Here is a 17,409-nt window from a genome sequence, read left to right as displayed (position 1 = left end):
AGAAAGAAAAGCTTGTCACAAATTTCTTTCTGTCTCACCTTTTTTTCAAGTGATTTCAGATTGTGTAGTTTTACCCACTGAGACTTCACGCAGCATCCCTTTTTAATTCCACCTATGGTTCCTGAGCTTTTCTATTGATGCTAAAATTTTTCTAAGAAGTTGGTAATCTTATTTTTTCTCTTTCAAAGAAATCTTTAGGGCTAACATTCTTTTCATTTAAATCAGATTTACCAGCACATACAAGCAGAATTAGCCACTTTATGGACACTTAGTATTTGTCTTTGATTTTGGGAGATGGGGACAGTTTGTGTATCGATTCAGTAAAATTTCTCCGCCATTACACCAAGTATCTTATTGTAATGATGCTCCTGGAGATATTTAATGCATTCTCTTTCTTCACCTTTCATAATTTATATTAGAATAGGTAATACCAGAGACTCACCTATAACTGAAATTAAATCCAGGTAAAAGCACTAGGAATCCTTACCAATCTTTACTCCAAAAATCTGAGACTTCCCAGGTTCTTGTCCCCCCCAAAAAGTTATTTACCATTTACCTGGTAACCCTTTTTTTTATTTTTTGCATTCAAAAATTTTGGTTTTTTCCTATGACAAAAAGTAAAACTTGACATGTGGATGAGCTGGAAAATAATTATATAAAACTTGGACATACCCTTGACTAGCAGTTTATTTCTGTACTGTATTTAGGAGACATATAGAAAGTTAATTTTCATATGTGAAAGAAGCCAGACGCAGAAAAATACTGCATAATCTCACTTGTATGTGGAATCTTAGAAAAAAAAAAAAGGCCAAATGCATAGAAGCAAAGAATAGAAATGTGGTTACCAGGGTCAGGGGTGGGGTGGGTGGGTGGGTGTTGAGGAGAAAATGAGGAGTTGTGTAGGTCAAAGGTACAGATTTTCAATTACGTATGATGAATAAGTCTAAAGATCTAATGTACAGCATGAGGAGTGTTGTTAATAATATTATACAGTATTGTATAATGAAACTTGGCTGAGAGTGTATTTTAGGCGCTCTTACCACACAGAAAAAGGGAAACTATGTGAGATGATGGATATATTAATTTGCTTGATGGGAGTAGCTATTTCACTATGTATGCGTGTATCAAAACATCATGTTGTACATCTGAAATACATAAAATAAAATAAAAATTAATGGAATAAATAATTTTCTTTCAGATTCAAACTGAAAATATACAAGGATTGGGGCAGAGATAAGATTGTTTCTGCTAAATTAAGAGAATTCTAATGAAACATCTTAAGAGAAAAATAATTTTTAAAACTTTTAATTAAAATAAAATTTTAACAGAAATCTCTTTGAAAGTTTTACCATAGTGTTACCAAACACACACATACATGAACCCACACACACACATTTTAAATATATTTTTATTTTGTTTGAGTTTATGTTGAATGAACAAGCAAACAAGGAATGCAAAAGGCATTGATGATGCTAGAAGTTGTCAAATATTTTTACTGCCTCTAGAGTCTTGTAGGTTGTTTCAGTAATGTGATAAGAATGAAAAATACACTTTCATTCTCTTACTGCTGTTAGAGATTATCTTTTTTATTAATTCTAGATAACTAAAAAATGTGGAATGCGTTTGGAAAACACTGTTACAAATGATGCCATTTACTGCCCTGTTCAACATTAAAGTTGTAAAATTAGCTTTAAAGAGATGATTCTTTAAACTTCAAATAACAGATACTATAATCCACTTTTGCTACTAGGTGGTAGTAAGGTCTGTAACCCAGGCTAGATAGTGAGATACACAAATTCAACTGGGGATCTGCTTGTGATTTTAAAGCATGGATTTTCAATTAATTAGGCACCTAGTCTTTTCTAAGCCTTGTCTTCCTTGCATGGGATACAGAGATGAATGCTATAATTCCTGACCTCATGACACTAACGTTCTACCAGAGAAGACTGACCAGTAAAAGTCATCTATAGGAGCCTTCATCATTTGGTCCAAAAAAGGCAGCTCTAATACTGGAATTTGACAGATCTGTACTAAAATTCACAATTTGTTATTGCTGTGGTTTGGATGTGTCCCCCAAAATTGATGTGTTTGTAACTTAAAACCCAATGCAATAGTGTTGGGAGGTGGGGCCTAATAAGAGGTAATTAGGTCATAAGTGCTCTGCCCTCATGAATGGATTAAGTCCTTATTTTTTGTGAGTAGATTAATTATCCAGAGAGTGAGTTTGTTGTAAGAGCAGGTTTATTCCTCTCTTGCTCTCTTGATCTCTCTTCCTTCTCTTATAGGTCAACACAGCAAAAAGGCCCTCACCAGAGAGCCTCACTTGTTATTCGACTCACCAGCCTCCAGGACTTTAACAAACACATTTCTTTTCTTTATAAATTACCCAGTCTGTGGTATTCTGTTATAGCAACACAAAATGAACTAAGAGCACCATTAAAATAAGCTAGCATTGGTTAAAACAATTATGTTTTTGCATATGTCTCCTTGTTTATATATTCATGAACTAGGTATAAATGTAATCTATAAGTGTAGATTAGTGCTGGTAAAATGCCTCATTCACGGTAGTTTTAATGAAAATGGTAGATTAATTCGGTCCTTCCTACCTCCCACCAATCCATATTTTTCCATTATTTAACTAAAATGAAAAAATTTTAAGTAATGAATAATATATGACAAGATAAATGACTTTAAAAGAAATGAAAAAGTTATTAAAATTAGTCTACAATGTCACAGAAGCCTATAATCTGGCTGGAATATGGACCTAATTTTGACCCAAATTGTCACTTATGAAATTTAAAAAATAAAACCAGCTCTGTTTTGATATATTTTGTAGATGATAATGGTGGGAGAGATCCTTGGCTGCAATTGCAGTTGATAGAAAGTACAGCAAATTTTTAAAATGCAAACAATTTTCTGAAAGAAAATTATTCCAGGGTTTGGTCTTCAGAAACAAAAACCAAAAAACTGTTAAATGAGAAAAGGCTAGTGGTAGTGATGTCAAAGCATAGGGAACTGGTGCAGACAATCCAGGCTCGGCTGTGAGATCTGTGGGGTATCAGCATCTGTAGGAGGAAGCATATAGAGGGGAAAGGACATCTGATAAACTTGAGAACCCCAAAAGTCACCAACAGGGATTCATCAAAAAGTTTGGCAGTACAATATCAGAAAAGCTGCTAAAACTATGTTGAAGGTCATTTGTACACCTTAATATGCAAGGAGTCCATGATAAGGTGTGATGGGGCTGAGGCCATCTCTTCCTTATGTAAATCTGAAACATACCAGTCATATTTCCCTTCTAGGACTAAGTTCTATACTGTGAGGAAACTATTGGGAGTAAAATAAATATCGGCCAGAACTGGGACAATGGGGACAAAAGAAAGAAGATACGTAAAAAATAAATGGGGAAAGGAAGTAGAACTAGGAGTTGGCAAAAAGTATAAGAGGTTATATTATTGAAAACTGAAATCAAGAGAGCTCTAGAGTTAGGTACCTAGGACATCCATCTTGACCTTTTTCAGAAAATAAATTTCGGGCCGACCCCGTGGCTCACTCGGGAGAGTGCGGCACTCCCGCCACGGGTTCGGATCCTATCTAGGGTTGGCGGGTGCGCTCACTGGCTGAGTGCGGTGCGGGCAACACCAAGCCAAGGGTTGCGATCCCCTTACTGGTCACAAAAAAAAAGAAAAAAGAAAATAAATTTCATGTAAGTAACATCAATTGGGCACATTTCCTACTTCATATTTAAGGGAAGTTTAGAGGGAAGGAAATGCATTTTCAAAAATAATAGAAATTAGTATGACTGTTTACAAAATGACCTCTAGAGAGAACCTTACTAGAAGAACCCCGGCTACCAGGCGACAGTGAGCTTGCTGCCTGCATCCGCATCATGAGAGTTTGGCTCTGAGTGGCCCCTCCCCTCAGCCCTGCAGCCTGGCCTCCCTGGATGCAGCTCCACCACCTGGACTGGCTGCCTCCACCTCCTGCAGCCTGTTCTGACCCCCTCACTCATGTGTCCCAACCCACCCTTCAGAAAACCAAGTAATCTGTTCTTAAGAACTGACTGCATTTTTTTGATTAATGTAGAACTTAATAAAATATATTATTTGAAGAGGAAAACTGTCTTTCTGACAAATACTAAGTGATAAGCTTTCACCATTAAAAAAAATTACAAAATGTAAAAGTAAACAGAATTTGAGGAATAGCCCATTTTGATATTACCATTTTTTAAAAATTATGCCATTTTAACATTTTGCTTTAATTTTGTGGATTTATTGGCTTTAATATCCTCATTAAAATCGAGCTTTAAGAAAATCTCTGATTTATCAACATTATTTTATTTTCATCTATAGCTTTCCTCAATTCTAATTTCAAATACAGAACCCTTGGTTTCAGAACTTCAATATATTTGGGTTATTGAGCACAACAAAGGTTTCTCCCATCTTTCCTATGTGGCTGGTCTTTACACAGAGAAAAGAGGTTGTGAGTCAGATCGGGCATAAGTGAAATTTTCGGATTCCTTAAACAAATAGGCAGGATTGTCTATGTTTAAACTATATTAAAAAATAATCATTGCCTCTTACATTACTGTTGTACACGTCTTATGCTGCCTCTTGAGTGCAGTGCCTTAGAGGTGATGCGTGCGCATTTGCAGTCCCTCAGTCTGTGGCCCCCAGATCCCAGCAGTGGTTAAATCAAAAGTTCCTGCAACAGCTGTGTCCTTTGTTTACATTTTGCTGAAAAAAAATAATTCTGTCAGAATTGAGAACTTCACCAGATTGGCATAGAAGAAACTTGGGCGGCTGAGTCAGCAATGCGGCTAGCTGAGAAAATGGGAAAACTTTTCTTGGAGTAGTATGTGTTGTGAATGCATGAAAAGGAGCAAGTATTGCATATAGTTGGACATAAAGTTATTCTACAAAGACCTACCTGAAAACTGAAAAGTGGGAGAATAATCTGGATGAAATACAAGAGAAGAGGGGAAAAGAAAAGGGAGAAGCAGAAATGGCAGGGGGAGAGAGACTGAGAGCACCGAGAGAGAGGGGAAGAGGGTGCAAGATCAAGACAACTGCTTTAGGTGTTTGATATGGAGCAGAAATGGAAGATAAAACCATAGTAAAGAGACATTTAAAATGGAATTGTGATGTTTTGTTTTTATTCTGTCAAATTTGTGGCTTCTGAATATACCCACGCCTTCCCTTGACTCATGTGCTAATTAACAACCAACACACCCTGATTCTTTCATCATTAAATCCCATTATAAACCTAATGCAAATATTCACTCTGCTAAATTCAATCACCTCAGAATTTCAAAGGAATTTATCCACTAATTAGTAAGTATTCATTATTCTTAACATGAAAACTATTTGAAAGGGCAATTTGGAGGAATTTTAAACATTTGAGTGCTGTTAAGAGACAAGTTTTAAACTTTGAGTTTAGTTAAGCAAAGAAAAACAAAACAAAACAGAAAAGCAGAAAGAAATAAAGCAAATCAAACAAAATGACTTGCAAATGGGGCAGATCTCAGAACCACAGCAGGTTCAGACAACTCTAACCAATCATGTGATCTGACAATGTTTACAGAATATGGGAGTTCAGGGTAGGAAGAACTTAATTGGTTATAGCTTAATTGGTTAATTGGTTACAGAGCATCCTATAATTAACTAAAGCTCAGCTACTGTGGTTAAACTCTATTAGGCTTAATGCAGGCGCCTCATCCAGATTATTCTCCTAAGAAAAATTATATTTAACAGTGTATACACACACACACATTTTACCCTGTAATACCAAAACTATAGAATTTCCCACAGATGTGCACAAGGGTTTACGTACAAGGATGTATACTGTGGCACTGTTTCTATTAGAGAAAGAGAGAAAAATAAATATGTAGGGATATGGGTGCTATGGTTTGAATGTATCTCCCAAAAAAGAATGTATTGGAAACTCAATCCCCAATGCAACAGTCTTAAGATATGGGACATTTGAGACATTATTAAGTAATGAGGGCTCTACCTTCATGAATGGATTCATGTCGATTATAAAAAGGACTGGGGCTGTGAGTTCTCCCTCTCCGCCTTTCTCTCCCCCTTGCAGGATCATGCTGTCTTGTCCTTCAGCCTCTCACAATAAGATGACAGAGCAAGAAGACCCTCACCAAATGCCAGCACCTTGATCCAATAAATTTTATTTTCACTGTTATGACTGTCTTGATCATTGCTACAGGCCAAATGTGTCCCCCAAAAGTTCATGTATTAGAGACTTGATCTCCATTGTAGCAGTGTTAAGAGGGTGGGAAATGCAATTTTGGTATTTGAAAGCTGGGTCGTTTAAGAGGTGATTGGATCATGAGGACTGTGCCATTGTGCGTGGATTAATCCATTGATGGTTTAATGGGTGGTCATGGGTGTTGTTCTGATGGCTTTATAAGGAGAGCTAGTGAGAAGATTAGTTCACTCTTATTCTAGCCATATGATACTCTTGGTGGCTGTAGGGAGTCACCCCACCAGGAAGAAGGCCCTCACCAGATATTTTCCCTAGATTTAGGACTTCCAAGCCTCCAAAATTGTAAGAAATAAATTTCATTTCTTTATAAATTACCCAGTTCTACTACTCTGTTATCAGCAACAGAAGAAGCTAATTCAACCATAGGTTGTGTGCTCCATTGGCACAAAACTGCTGTCTCAGTAAATATTTGGATAGCCTCTTTCCAAATCGTTTTGGGATTTTTTTTTTTTTGGACTTTCATATAAAACACAAAAATCTGGCATACAAAGAAAAAAACAGTTGACCGGCAATATTCAAATTCTGTATTTGCCTACTCACTACAATTTATTTGTAAAAACCAATATGAAAAGGACTTTCTTGGTTATTCATGGATATGCACAGAGCTGCAAAAATTTGAGTCCTGCTAGAGGCATGTTTCCAGCTAATTTTGAAAATGGTGACGATCTGCCTTCCTATTTCAACTTTCATGCTGTAAACAAGTGTCATTTTCATAGTATATCAGGTGCCGCATTTTGCACTTTTTCTTGTTGATTTCACGGTTTAAAATGGCCCTCAAACGTAGAGCTGAAGCGTCTAGTGTTTTTAAGCACAAGAAGTCTGTGATGTGTTTTATGAAAATAACGTGTGTCACATAAGCTTTGTGAAGGCCCGAGTTACAGTGCTGTTGGCTGTGAGTTCAACGTGAATGAATTAATAATATGTATTAAATAAGGTGTCTTTAAACAGAAACCCAAATAAAATAAGGTTATGTATTGACTGAAGGATGAAAATGTTGTAGCCAAAGGCTCATAGGAATGGAATCCGTATTTCAGCTAGCAGCGATGCTTCAATATTGGTTAACACAGTGCTTATGGCCACTTTATAGGATGTAAGGACAATGAACAAGAAGAATGGGTTGTATGTCATACTTGTTTTAAAAAGAATTTGTGTGCAGAATGCAATCAAGAACCTGTACTTATACACAGAAAAAAATAGATTGCCCAATAGAAAAATGGGCAATGAAGAGCTAATTCATGACAAGGAAAATGAAAGTTCTGGTAAACAGGAAAAGAAGCTAATTCTAATTAATAATGAAGACAAAATAATTGAAATAATACCATAATTTCATTTTTTCATCCATGAAATTGGCAAAATATTTGTAAATTTGATACCAACCCCTAAGAGAACGGGATTAATTTGTTAATCAATGATCTCTCCTAGAGTGCGGGAAAGGGAAAAGAATTTAAGGTTTAGGGACTTATCCCTGTTGGTCTACTCCAGGAGTATCCTGTAGATGTATTAGAGGAACACTTAGAGGAATGTGTGTCTCTCGAAAGAAACTCAATAAACATTATTAAATGAATCTTAGTTAATTACTGGCATACATCTAATATGAGAGTATTTATGTGTGAGATGCACAATTTAGACCTTGGTTTTTAGAACTAAGTGTAGTGTCAACTTAATCAATGGTGCAGAGGTGTGTTACTAACACTGCATAAACCTAATAGCACCTTTTTAAATGCCTGGAGACTATAATTGCTTTAAAGAGGTGGGTGTGATCTTCAAAGAGTCTAATAAAAGGACCTATGAGAGACAAGTTCATTTTTCTCCAGAGAAGAACTGCACCTAGAGTTGGCCGCACTGTGGAGTTTTGTGAAAGTTACTATTGCGTCAAGTGAGCTCCTGATCTTATGCTGTACTTAACAGATGTTTTGGAAGAATCAGTGCAGAAATCATTAATTGAACCTGGGGTAAGCTTATCTATCAAGCCTACTATCAAGGAAATTTCTTCTATTGTTATTTAAAAACTAATAAACTTGTGTACTAAAAATGTCCTACTATCCTAAATTTACTAAATTATACCAGTTGTAACTCATATTCCTACTAAGCATTTTATGGATTATTAGGATATTAATTGTTTCTATTTTGTATATTCTGTGGTTGTTTAATATATTGTTAGGGCTCAGAAGATAGTTATCAAAATCATGTAATTTTACAGCAAAGTCTCTAAAATATTCAGAGTTTGCTGCTATAGGTATGTATGTATAGTGAATACATAGAGTTCATGTTAATACATATACACACATATGTAATTAGTATATTAATATTGGTACTTTGAATTTACTAAGAAGACGTTATTGTTGAATATTCTAAATGCTTCCCTTCATAATCTTCAGCTTTTATGCTTGATTTTAATTTCTTTCTTTCTATTTTTTTTTTTTTTCCTGCAAAAAGCTTTATTTCCACTTGGTCCAAGGCTTAGGAAAGGGCTGCTCCAGGGTGGTTAAAAAGCTGCCTAGTGGCTGGAAGGTGAGGCCCAGGCAGGAGCCTTGATACCAGAAGACGCAGAAAGACCCCTCAAAGGCTGTTGGGCTCTGGAGGCTTGTCGAGCTAGGACTGGGTCTAGAGCTCACAGACTTCTCCTGTGCATTCACAGACTGGGTCACAAACCCTTCACTCACAGGTCTCTGAGCTAGGTGATCAGCAAAAACAGTTCTTGGAGCCATAGAATGGAGTACATGGCTGCGCAGGGCAGACACCTGAGGCAGTCAACACCAGCCAGGTGGCACTCAGCACATGTGCACACTAACTCCACCCACACACAACTTGCTTACAAAGAATGCCCAGCACCACCCCCAACCAGACCTAAGGCAAGGGGCCTGATGAAATTATTCCATTGTCCCAACAAGGCTCCTAGTCGTGCTTCAGGGAGAGCCTTTCAAAGAGATACTCACCCAGCCAGGCGCTGGGACCGACCTGCCTATAGAGATTAGTCAGGTGGTCACCTGTCTTCTTGATGAGTTTCACTTCCTCAACTAGGAAGTGGCTCTCCAGCAAGTCACAGAGATGGGGTCTCTGCAGGCAGAACCCAGGACATGAAGATCCAAAAGGGCCTGATTGAGGTTCTTCTCCAAGGCTATGGTGGCTTCCATGGCATCCAGGGTTTTATCCTCTCATCTTCGGACGGCTCTGTATGTCCTGGAGGAGGGCACGGGCCACCGCGCTGGTTTTGCATCTTTAAAAGATGCTCGTCACCTTCCCGCTTCTCCTGAGTCAACTCGCAGGATAAGTAGCCCACACCCCCCAGAACCACATCTTCACAGTGAAAACACAAGCCCAGAGAGAGGTGGGTGTTCCCACCTGATCTATGCAGATAGATCAGGCGGTTGACTGCGGCCTCCACCTTGGTGGAATAATTGTGATGAATCTGGGAGCTGGTGATTGGTTGTCAATAAGGAGCTCACCACAAAAAATGCTCTTCATTAGTCCCTGAAGCAGGAGGTGGCCAAGAACATGGTGCCAGAGGTTGTGAATGAAAGAGGAGATTGGAGGGCAGTCCGAAGCTGGGAGAGAGGAAGCAGCACCCCGGTCTGTTCCGTCCAAGCTCTGCTGAAGCAGGAGACATCCGCAGGACCGCTGGGTGGACTGATTTTAAATTCCTAAAATAATAATGAGAAATGTAGAACAGTGACTAGAAGGGAAATCGGGAGATTCCCGAAATATCCTAATTTAGAATTCAGAACCTGATTGTTAGACCAAATAAATTGTTACTTTAAGGAATAATTTTATGTGTGTGGCACGTTGTCATTAGATTTGAGATTTTCCTTTTATTAAACTATTAATAAGTTCCTGACAATGACTCTGGCCTGTCAAATCTAATTGTAATTCTAAGATTCTTGGTTCTTTCATTAAATTCTTCAGTGTTATTAAAGAAAGGACAGTAAAGTTGACTATGTAGAACTGCCAAAATAAATATTGCAGCTGAAATGTGATTATATATATTTCATATTAAAATAAATAAATAAACTCTTAAAACAAATTTAGAGGGATGTGTTACTTAAACTCTCTGCCTCAATTTTTCTGCCAGGAAGCAGAGTTATAATACTTTATAGTACCCACCAGTTAGGGTTGTGATAAAAATATATGTTCATTAAAAAAATTTTTTTAAAGTCAGTTCAGAGTTTGTATTGCACCGGGCAGAAGTTAATTTAATCCCCAGGAAGATAAATGACCCCAATTTCTATCTTTTTTTTTTTTATTTGAATGAACCTAGATTGGTTTGATTTGTATTCTGTTTTGTTTTGTTTGTGTTTTAAGGAGCTGTGCTTCTGTGTTCCTCTCTCTAAGGACATTTTATAGAACCCTCTGACCGTCTTCTTCTCATATTTCATTGGCCAAAATAGAGATTCTCACTCACTCCCGAATCTATTATCACTTATTGGAAAGAATAATGGGGACAGTTATGACTGTTTTAGAGCAATTAGGACCACAACCCAAATCCTATATCCACATCCAAGAAATCAATACTTGAACAAATGTGAATTCTTTTAGGGAGTGAGAACTTGGAGTGGAAGGGGTGGTAAGTTTTGTAGTCAGAGTAAGGTCTGCTATAAAGCTGACAGCTCTCCTTGTGCCTCAGTTTTTCATTTATGTCCTAGAATAAATAGAGCGTATCCTGCTTTAAGGAGCATTTTTTAAGAAAAGAGGGTATAGCCATCACTATGCACACAGAACTTCAGAAACTTCTCGCCAACCCAGGCCCAGAAATGACCTGTTACTTCTTTCTCAGAAACATGGATCCCAGAATCTTGCATTCATCCAGAAGGGTCTCACATGCTCCATCTGCATGAAGTACTTCATTGACTTAGTCACCATGGGCTGTGGGTGCAGCTTTTGCAGGCCATGTCTCTACCTCTGCTGGCAAGACATCTCAGTTCCTGCTCACTGTTGTGAATGCAAGAGATCAGCATAGCAGAGAGACTTAAAACCAATATTCATATGAAGAAACTGGGTTCCCTTGCCAGAAAAGCCAGTCTCTGGCAATTCCTGAGTTTTGAGGAACATATGTGTAAGACCCACAAGGAGATAAAGGAGATCTGTGAAGAGGACAAAAATCTACACTATTTGCCCTCCTGTCAATCTCAGGAGCACAAGATTCACAGACACTGTATCTTAGTAGGCTGCTGAGGAACACAGGGCAAGTGATGCCTCCGAAGATCCATTTCTGTAAAGGACAAATAAAATTCCTGTGGGTCGGTTTCCTTGGGTATCAGAGGACTCTATTAGTGTAGTCCTTTCAGAATGTCTGTTCTGGAGTTCCTTTGCCTCAAGCCTCCCAGATATGACGAACATCTGAGGTAAATAAGGGAAACATTAAAACCTCTTTATTTTCAATGGGGCTGGTTTTTCTCTCATTCTGGACCCCCTCCATATGTTAGGGTATGAATGTTACATTATTCTTTTCAATGGCACTCCAATTCATGGTTATTTTGCTGGAGAAGCCTATGAAGAAAAATGTACTCTTTATGGCAAAAAGCTTGTGAAAATCACAGAAACCTGAATATGGAAACTACCACAACCAGATCTTAGAAGGCTAGTGCTGAATTTCTAGCTAAGCCACAGATATCACCGAAAGCATGCTAGTTTATTCCCAGGTAAAGCAACACGGTACTTATACACCAACAACTACATGAGGCATCAGACAGACTGTCATATATGCTGGGATGGGTTAAATGTTGGGTATAGGAGATATTTGGGAGGCATCGAAGATTCCAGTGAAACTTCAAAGGCAGGGTAAGGATTGATCTGAATGCTGGTGAACAAACAGCATTTGGAAATGGATGAAAAATCTCAGGCAGAGGGAGCAGTGGCTCAAATCTAAGGACACCCTGAAATTAAGCAATTATAATTGAATAACATATCATGTGTGGTGGGGGAATATGATGAGAGATGTGGTTTTGTATGTTGAGGGGTACATGTAAACATGCCATAATATGGAAATGGATATATAAATATAAGGAGAAGTCTGAGTACTTGAAAAGAATTTTTAAAATAAGTGATTTTTTCTTTGTAGATGGTTATCTTGAGGATGTGATAATTTAAATGAATATTAATTAAAAATATTTTATGAGCACCAAGACTATGCCAACTGTTAACCTAGAAAATGTAACAGTAAACAAGACAGAAAATATCCTTGCCCTAACAAGGTTAAATAAAGGCAAATGGTCAATATGTAAATAAGAAAAATATATGATATGTTAGAGCATGATACGTTTCTTGAAGAATAATAAAGGAGGGGAGTTGACAAAAAGTACAGAAGAGTAGGTCATGGAAATGCGTGTTGAGTTTTAGATGGGGGGTCAGAAAAGTTCTCATTAGAAAATTCACATTGAAACAAAGTCCTGAAGAGAAAGGCAATCATGAGCATGTACACAGCGGGAGAATTCTAGGTGGCAAAGAGAGCCCGTGCAATGTTATTGCATTTGGGAACATGAGTAGGAAGGTGGTTTAAGGAACCACCGTGAGGTCTATGTGGCAGAATGGAGTAACAGTAGAATTGAAGGAAAGGAGATCAGAGAGATAATGGAGGTGAGATGGTAAATGAAGCCTTAATAGAACAGGTTTGCCTGGAGGAAATGCATGGAAAGGAACAGGCTAGTCTGAGGTCACCACATATAAAATGGTTTAAAGTACCTTGCCCCAAATCTCAGAAATAGGGCTAAATAATAGATTCCAGTCCAGTTGCTATAGCTGTAAAATCCATCTATCAAGCGTGAACTGGGTTTCCTTTCCATACATAGGGGTTGCAAGTAAGAAATGAAGTTAATTTTTCTTTATGACTGTCTTAGAAAACACTTTATCATGAATTAAGTGACTGTAATTGGTTGGATAAAACTATGTTTATCCTAATGCAAAAAAAATTGGAATAAAATTTTTTTGGAGGGTTAAAAATAATTGATACAAAACAGAATCAATGAGATTCTGTAGGAGATGGAGAAATAGGTTGATGGTTTGACTCACCCAGTGTCATTGCAGGGTTATGAGTTTAAGGAGAGAAGCAACCACAGCTGAACGTCAGAAGATGCCTGCAATTCTTCATGAAGAGGAGCAACATCAGTTAGAGAGACTATGAAAGGAGGGCAAGGACATTTTTTAGCAACTCGAGGAAAGTAAATTCAGAATGGCTCCAAAGAGGGAAATATTAAGGACATATGAGGAACTGAAGGAAACAGATATGGAGCTGTTCCAGGTAATGACTGACAAATGGGGTATCAGGATGTTGAACATTCATGTGAAGTTATTTTTCTGTCTCAACTGAAATCCATCTCCTATTCTATTTTCATCATTTGTTTCCAAAAACATTGTTCTAAAACTGCAGCTACTTAGTTTCAAGGACATTGCCTCTCTAAGGGATTCTACAAACCAGAGATCCCTCCTTCTTTATCCATGAACAACAGAATTTTGTAGAATGGTTAAGGTAACATCCTCAAGAAATACTTCCCACCTAAAAATTAATAATATATTTTGACTTTTTGAAAATTCAAAAAAGAATAAGCTGTTTATTGACATTTAGGTTAACTCATGGACATAGAAAGATGGAGCAATTTGGGAATCTAGGCTTGCATTACTATCATTTTGGGGTATACCAACTTTGGAATTAGTTAGGGCCTGGGAACGATGGCTGATTAACTTATTCATAGTTATAGCAGAGCACAGAGACTCCCCAGGCCTCCTCCCCCTTTTCTCACACTGAGAATGTCTTCAAAAATCAGATTTTACCAGGACATTAATTTATGACAGTAGGGTAGACTGATTTTCTTCTTGTTGTTGTTGTTTGTTGTTGTTGTTGTTGTTGTTAGGACATAGAAAATGCTTCCCAGGAAGAAAGACAGTGGGGAAATAATAACTTCTGAAACCATTTCACAATCTTACCCCGGACCTAGTGGAAGAGGTATCTTGTGAAAAGCACTGTTTCCATTTTTCTTCTCACGGGCTTTTGGAGACATAATGCACAGGTGAGTGTGTACCTGAATTCCAGCAGATGATCTTTCAGAGTTTCCCCAAATATCAGGCAGGATCTACTAAAGTGATGGCATAATTTATTGGGATATTAATTCAATATCTGCCTGGATCTACTTTTCCCCTCTCCCATCCAGGTATACATCTTTTTAGTGTCATGCTGAGTGATTTTATTTGGCAGGTTTAATACAAATGTTGCAAAAACAAACAAACAAAATGATAAAAAATTGTCCCTTCATTCCTGACTTTTTTTAGTTCTCCAAAGCCTACATGTATGAAGGAGGACCGCTGAGTTTTGTAGGTGGTGAAAAAGTCAAATACCTCACAGAGGTTGCCAGCAGATGCTGGGGAGAAAGGAAGAGAGAGAGAGAGTATACCAACAGACTCTATATGCACAAGTTTTGAAAAATAGATGAAACAAACCCTTAAGGTGTTAACAGCTGTGTTTTCCTCTAGGAAAGCTCTGCTTTAGGAAGCAGATCTCCCTGTCTGGAGAAGTTCTGCAATTTCTACCCTGTGAAGATAGCAACAGACACACCAGTCTTCAGAGAACCCCTCATTTCCAGATGGAGATTTCAGCGAAGTTTGCTAATGGACACCAGAATTTCATTCCTGAATATGCTCAAGGGCATAAGAGACTAATGATCTTTACAGATTTCTGGGCAATAGCAGGAGCAATTAGACTAAATGCTGACATTTTAGCAATATACTTAAAAATTCAGGAATTGTGAATAAGAATTTGACAAGGTGGTAATTTTTAAATTTCAAAATTGGTGCATTAAAAGTATTCTGATGAAGTCTCTTATATATAAGAATAATATTTTTTATGGCTGCCCTGCATCTTTGTCCTTGCAGGAGTACATCAGTGCTGGTGCACACGCCCCAACCTTTGCATCCAGAGATCAGTGTGGGGCCTATCACTGGACTGATGGATGGGCTCAACCACTTCCAAGGTGAGTGTCAACCCATTGGCTGTATTCCCGTGATCTAGTATTTATTGTTAGGAGCCCGTGAGAAATATTTTCCCCTTTGTTAATGGTTTTAGATATTTTCAGAAATGAATCATATAACTATGCAATCCTTTAACTGAGTATGTCCTTACAGGCAGATTTACAATATCAAGAGTTAATGATAGTGCAAAACATAAATATGACCCAGGTTCATATGTAGTGAGTCATACAGTTAGTAAAAGGAATGACACATAGAAAATGAAAATTTTAATAAATGGATCAGTGATCAGATTTCAGCTTAATTTCTCACTGTTACATACAAAATTATACATTTATTCAGTATATTTAATTTTGAATTGTTAAGCAATTTTGGGGGGATATATAGCTTGCTAGAGCTTGTTTGTTTTTAATTTTTTTCACAGTGGATAGATTGTATTCATATAATGTAAAAAATATGAGTTACAATGTAAAAAAGTAAAAGGAATTTCTTATAGACTAAAGTAGTAATAAAAACAAAAATAATTTCAGCTTACAATATAAAAAGCTGCATGTTATATTTCAAAATGTACATATGGACATATAGATTTTCTTCCAGTTCCCTTAGAGGTTCTTAGATAAGGGAATATCTTCACATCTCATTCAAAATGATGACACTATTACTTAGAAATAAGAAATGTCTTTCTGATACTAACCTGTATAACTAAAAAGAAAGTTCAGGAGATAAATTACTGGCTATTTTGATTTGAAAACTGAATTGAAAGAGATTGATTTTACATTTGACTCTCAATATTTGAATTCTCAAAAATTTTCAATATTTTTGGTTAGGGATTTGTTTGCTCTGTAGATGTTTTCATCATCCCTATAATTTATTAGATATTACAACCTAAGCTATTCTCACTGTTGTAACCTTATATTTTTCAGGAAATTAACCTTTTGGTAGAACAACTTTTATCTCAGGGCTTTAAATTTTCATTATTTACATATATGTCTATGTATGCTTTTTCTTTTTTGAGTGGATGTTTCTCTGGATCCTCAAAGAGTCAATAGTCAAGTCCTCCTATATGGAGAGTTGAGAAGGACTAGTCTTGGATTTGATCCTCATGATGCATCCTATATCTCTCCAAAACCTGGATGTTTTCTTGTGTGGGGTGTGCAGACTTTTACCTCTGGCAGACATTACAGGGAGGTGGATGTGGGGGACTCTTGGAATTTGTCTTTTGGTGTCTGTAATGATTATTAGAAAGAGAAGAATAGTTATGATAAGATAGACAAGAAGGAGGGATTCTTTCTTCTTGGATGTGTTAAGGAGGACATTCACTGCAATGTCTTTTCCATCTCCCCATTTTTATGGCATTATGTGCCAAGGGTGATTGATCTAATAGGAGTATTCATGGATTATGAAGGTAGAACTGTGTGCTTTATTAATGTTGCTAAAATTTCCCTTATATACAGCATCCCTTTTTGCTAGAAAGCTGGTAGAGCAATATTTTGGGGTGTGTCTACGAGGGTGTTTCCAGAAGACATTAGCATGTGGGCCTGAATGAACTAGGTGGGAAAGATGTGCTTTCGAGATGAGTGGGCACCATCCAATCTGCTGGAGACCCTGAGAGGGGAAAAAAAAAAACAGAGGAAAAGATGAATCTTTCTTTATCTGCAAGAACTGGGATACATTCAGCTCTTCTGTCTGTGAACATCAGAACTCAAGACTCTTCAGCTCTTGTGTTCCAGCATTTAAACCAACGGCACCATTGGCTTCCTTTGTTCTGAGGCTTTCACACTTCAACTGAGCCATGCTAAAGGGCATCCAGTTTGCAGATGGCCTATCGTGGGACTCCTCAGCCTTCACAATCCTGTGAGCCAATTCCCCTACTAAATCCACTGCCATATATTTATTACAGACATATACTTTTGTTTCTGTCTCTCTGGAGAACCCTGAATAATACACCAGGTGCTGTCTTCATGTAACACTGCCATTCTGGGAAAAGCCACATGGTCTCCTGGTCCTTCTGATGGTTTATGAAGCCCAGGATAACTCAGGGCAGCTGCTTTTTCCAACACTTCCTCTCACCTCACCACCAGCACGGTATACTTATAGTGGAAATTGAAGGCCCATATTTCCACATTGCACCATCCAATTTGGTATAATTTTTGTGTTTTAGGTTCTTTTTGTTTGTGC

At 37.5% G+C, this 17,409-nt stretch overlaps 2 pseudogenes; one reads left to right on the top strand and one right to left on the bottom strand.

Annotated features, from left to right (window-relative positions):
* Positions 1-9,177: 9,177 nt before the first annotated feature.
* On the bottom strand, positions 9,178-13,058 carry LOC134376169 (ferritin light chain-like; annotated as a pseudogene).
* A 245-nt stretch (positions 13,059-13,303) lies between these two features.
* LOC134376168 (tripartite motif-containing protein 51-like) lies at positions 13,304-16,701 on the top strand (annotated as a pseudogene).
* Positions 16,702-17,409: the final 708 nt, after the last annotated feature.

This window comes from Cynocephalus volans, chromosome 4, assembly GCF_027409185.1.
Source record: "Cynocephalus volans isolate mCynVol1 chromosome 4, mCynVol1.pri, whole genome shotgun sequence".
Classification (NCBI taxonomy): domain Eukaryota; kingdom Metazoa; phylum Chordata; class Mammalia; order Dermoptera; family Cynocephalidae; genus Cynocephalus; species Cynocephalus volans.
The sequence above is the reverse complement of the archived record's forward strand: the minus strand, read 5'-3'. Positions and strand labels throughout refer to the sequence as shown.